At 40.9% G+C, this 5292-nt stretch overlaps 1 pseudogene; it reads right to left on the bottom strand.

The window, feature by feature from the left end:
* Window positions 1-1114: 1114 nt before the first annotated feature.
* LOC119940011 lies at window positions 1115-2669 on the bottom strand (annotated as a pseudogene).
* Window positions 2670-5292: the final 2623 nt, after the last annotated feature.

Consider the following 5292-nt stretch of genomic DNA (forward strand, 5'->3'; position numbering starts at 1 on the left):
CACCCAGGGTGACGGAGACCAGAGTAAGGGCAATCATAGTGACTCACACAGAAGCCCAGTCACCTATCCATCCGTAAGTGGTCACACTTACAGACACGGAGGCACATCTAGCCACACGTAAAGACACACCCACCCAACTGACCCACCCAGCTATGCACAGAGACTCACCCTCACCAACATGCAAACACATGCACTCACTCATTGCGCTTCATACACTTCGTACAGACCCACACATTCATTTATAGAAAATGAAAACTCTGTGCCTGAGAAGTCAGCAGCAGCTGGTAAGGAGATGGGATGGAGGGGAGCATGGGCTGTCCTAATAAAATGTGCTAAATTGGAATCAATCAGTTCAATCTATTGAGTGCTTACTATGTGCAGGGCACTGTACTAAATGCTTGGGAGAGCACAATACAACTGAATTAGCAGACACTCTCCCTGCCCATAAAAGGAGAGTCTTGAGGGGAGCAGACATTAATATGAATAAATAATTTATAATATAAGATTTAAAGATAGGTACATGAGTGCTGTGGGGTTGGGGGTGGGGCAAATATCAAATGTCCAAAGGTCACAGATTGATGTGCATAGGTGACGCAGAAAGGAGAGTGAGCCCGGGAAAAGATGGCATAATTGGGAAAGCAAGAATCACCACTCTGGGTTACTTCACTTTGGGGCTTTGGATTGAAATTCTGTTTCATTTTTCTATTTACAATAAGCCCCCGGAATCCCAAATGACGATAGAAGTCAAGTGAACATCATCTCCCAGGTTGGAAAAAGAAAGCTCTCAAGAGTAACCTGAAATGATGTCACTTGAAAATCAGTATTAGTCAAAATGTAAAGGTAGCTCATTGTTAAAGTCTTCCTTACAGATATGAAATTATCCTTCTAAACTATGACTCATTTTTAAGGATGGCCTCCTTCTCCTCAGTGACTTTTGACAAGGTAAAAATCCATCTAATTAATTGCTAAACTCGTGTCTACTTGACCTTCCTTGTTGCTGGAATATTTTCAGCCATTGTTAAGGGTATTTAGTCCAAAACCTGGACACCATTTAGAATGGCTCTGAGAGCATTACGAAGAGCCACATTTTCCAAGAATTTTTGCCCAATAGTTTTCATACAGCTTGATTAACATTTGTAAGTAAAAATGTGTTGCATTTCCAGATGGTGTCATCCCTAGTTAGAGATTTTACAGTACTGTTTTCAAGTACAGAGTTCCTGCAATGATAGACAAAAACAAGCATTCTGGAAACATGTAAGCAATCTCCATAAGCCTTTGAGACCGAGTGGACAGAAACATGCAATATGTGTCTTGGTTTTACAAGCGATTTCTTAGAGTTGAAGGTCTGTAATCCACCTGACTCTTTATAAATACAACGCAGGACATTAATTCCTGGGAGAATTTTCCATGATGAAATGTTGAATTTGAGATTAGCATCAAATAGGGAAACATATGGCTTTCAATAAGGAAAATGCCAAACTGCGGTCTTATTTCATGAATGTGCTCCACCATTGCTTTTCAGTAGGGATGTCTGACGGGTAAAATGATCTCGTCGATATCACTAAGAAAGACAAACTTGCTTCTGCACGTGTTTCAGTAGATAAAGTCATTCAGGGCTGGTATCTGTCCATAGTAGCCAAAGTCTTTCCTGTCCATTGCAATGAGGTTCAGATGTATTTGCCAAAGTGCTATTTCTACTGTATCTTTGGGAACGTAATGTTGGAGAAGTTTATCCTATAATTCACTGCAGTTGGTTTTGTATATCACCACTTTCTGAGCTCCTAGGAGCTTTTACACATCTATGCTCTGAATAAATTGCAATAAATAATTGCAGTAAACTCATACAAAAAGGCCTAAGCCTCTTTGTTTTTATTTCAAAACTCAGTAGCTCGTCAATAGTTCCTTTAAAGGAGCCGTGTATTGTTACATATCTGGGATGGCACTTAAGTGGTTACAAGCACTGAAGATCAGCTCTACCATATGGGAATCCAAATATTTGCACATGCATATCTATTACTGCTCTTGTGATGGAAATAGTCCAATATCCCAATTGGAAATATTGGGATTGGCATAAGACCTTTATTACTGGTTTTGTTGCCAGGGGGATGACAACAAAACCAGCAATAAAGTTCTTATTACCAATCCCAATCACCCTGGTGAGGTTGTCATATCTATTATCATGATATGCGACAATTACAAAGGTCTTTTTGTTTTTTCTTGGGCGTAATCGTTTCGGTGGCAATCTTTCCTCTGCAGATGTCAGTTGGTCTTTTGCCTTTCGGGTGTCTAGGGATTCATTTTATCCAGTTGAAATGGGTAGAATAAAGGATTAAAGGGAAAACTTCCAACACTAAAATACAAGTCCTAAAATGGGGTCGTTTTTATCAAGGTGAAAATGACCTGCGGTCAGTCAGCCAATGCAGCAAGCATTTATTTGATGGGAAAAGTTTAAAAATAAAAATTGAACAAAACTAGTTGCAATCCTTTATGCCCAACTCCTAAAACATTTTGAGTAGGCCCTATGACTTTCATAATCTCTTCCAGTCCTAGTGAAAAATAAATTTCTAGTTGCAAGTGAATAATTTCATCAATTAAAGGTACAGTATGGTGAAATAGGTCTCACAGTTCTCAGATATTTTTGCACCCTTGCAGATTAGCTGTAAACTCATTGTAATAGCAGTGATAATAATAACTGTGGTATTTGTTAATCACTTACTATGTGCCAGGCACTGTACAAAGCTCTGGGGTAGATACTAAACAATCGGATTGGTCTCCCTTCTCTCCTTCTACAGCCCAGTCCGCACCCTCCGCTCCTCCACCGCTGATCTCCTCACCGTACCTCGCTCTCGCCTGTCCCGCCATCGACCCCTGGCCCACGTCATCCCCTGGGCCTGGAATGCCCTCCCTCTGCCCATCTGCCAAGCTAGCTCTCTTCCTCCCTTCAAGGCCCTGCTGAGAGCTCACCTCCTCCAGGAGGCCTTCCCAGACTGAGCCCCTTCCTTCCTCTCCCCCTCGTCCCCCTCTCCATCCCCCCATCTTACCTCCTTCCCTTCCCCACAGCACCTGTATATATGTATATATGTTTGTACATATTTTTTACTCTATTTATTTATTTTATTTGTACATATCTATTCTATTTATTTTATTTTGTTAGTATGTTTGGTTTTGTTCTCTGTCTCCCCCTTTTAGACTATGAGCCCACTGTTGGGTAGCGACTGTCTCTATGTGTTGCCAATTTGTACTTCCCAAGCGCTTAGTACAGTGCTCTGCACATAGTAAGCGCTCAATAAATACGATTGATGATGATGATGAATCCCTGTCCCCCACAGGGCTCCCAGTTTCAATCCCTATTTTACAGATGAGGTTCTATAGCCCAGAGAAGTGAAGTGACTTGCCCAAGGTCATACAGCAGACCAGGGGTAGAGCCAGGATTAGAACCCAGGTCCTTCTGACTCCCAGGCCTGTAGTCTATCCACTAGGCTATGCTCCTCCATTATGAGTGATTGAATGATGGATTAGCTTGCCAAGGCTTTAGTCGACTTGTTCATTTTGAAAGAAATCACATACCCTTTCTCTGTGATTGAACTCCTTCTGAAAAGTGGACTTAAGAATGCTCTGCTATCAGGTACTTGCAACGTAAGGTGCCGCATTAAAGGAAATCATCTAGTTTCCTTAAAATAGGCAAATTTGGATCCATGTTTTAAGTGCTATTTCCTTCCTGGCAGTGGAATATAAATCTAAGCGACAGATTTAAAGCAAGTGGAAAGCCGTCTGAACAAAAACAAACGAAGCAGTAATCGGTAACTCGCATAACAGATTTCCCTACATTTTAGCAGTTTACTTCACACGAGAAAAATAACAGACAAATCAACTTCAACACAATTCAACAGTTACTCTGCTGTATTCACTTAAAGCCCTAAACTGTTCTTTACTTAAATTCATGCAAAAAACTTGTCATCTCAACTTCTCCTGGTTGGAATTCAAGTAAATCAAATTGTAATAGTAAACAAATAAAGGCCACATTTAATGTAACTAGATTGTAAGATCCTTATAGAGAGGAGCTACATTTTTTTAAATCAACCAATAGTATTTATTGAGCTCCGAGCCTATGCAGAGCTCTTGGGAAAGTGCGTAAGCATTACTAGGCAATCGGAAGTTTACAATTTGGCTGTGGAAACAGACACTAAAATAAATTACCAGTATGGGGAAGCAACACAATTTAAAGAAATGTTTAAGTGTTACCCTGTGTAGGGGCACTATCCAAGTGCTTAGTTGATGTGGACATGCTCTGTAAGGGGGTGGAAGGTGGGGGAGAGAAATTAGGTGGGGAGATGAGAGATTAATCAGGAAAGGCTTCCTGGAGGAGATGCAATTTTAGTAGGAGTTTGAAGCTGAGGGGAGTGGTCTGTCGGATGTGAGTTCCTCCAGACTGTGAACTCATTGCAATCAGGGATTGTCACTGTTTATTGTTGTACTGTACCTTCCCAAGGGTTTAGTTCGGTGATCTGCACAGAGTAAGTGCTTAATAAATATGATTGAATGAATGAAAGGGGAGGGCATTACCAAAAGTCACAGTGAGGAAGTTCTTCTCTTGTATGTTACTCAAGAATAACTAATATAGTTATATAACTTTATATATATATACATATACATATCTTTGTACATAAGTGCATGTACGCATTTATGGTGTTCTGGATATACAACTATATGTAAAACTAATATGGTGCTCTGCATATTTTAGGCACTCAATAAACGTCAATTCTGAAAACACTTCCAGTAAGCTAAGAAGAATGCTTTATAGAATTTCAAATGAAAAATCGACTCAATCCTGTGGGGAGTTGGGTGGTGGTGTGCTCTCCCAAGTGCTTAGTACAGTGCTTTGCACACAGTAAGCACTCAATAAATACGACTGAATGAATGAATGGTGTGGCCTAATGGAAAAAGTGTGGCCTGGGACTCAGGAGACCTGGGTTCTACAGCCACTTGTGCCTCTGGCCTGCTGTGGACCTTGGACAAATCATTTAACCTCCCTCTGTCTTGCTGAGGGAGAGAGCATGGGAGAACCAGAAAGACCTATATTGTTGGAAAAAATATGGAGCTATTTGCACTGTTGAAAATTATCATTATTATTATGGTATTTGCTGAGCCTTTGGTGAGCATTATTCTAAGCACTGGGGTAGACACAAGTCAGTCAGTTGAATTGGAGAAGCAATATGACCTAGTGTAAAGAGCACGAGCCTGGGACTCAGAGAACCTGAGTTCTAATCCCAGCTCTGCCACTTGTTGGCTGTG

This window comes from Tachyglossus aculeatus, chromosome 18, assembly GCF_015852505.1.
Source record: "Tachyglossus aculeatus isolate mTacAcu1 chromosome 18, mTacAcu1.pri, whole genome shotgun sequence".
Taxonomy (NCBI): domain Eukaryota; kingdom Metazoa; phylum Chordata; class Mammalia; order Monotremata; family Tachyglossidae; genus Tachyglossus; species Tachyglossus aculeatus.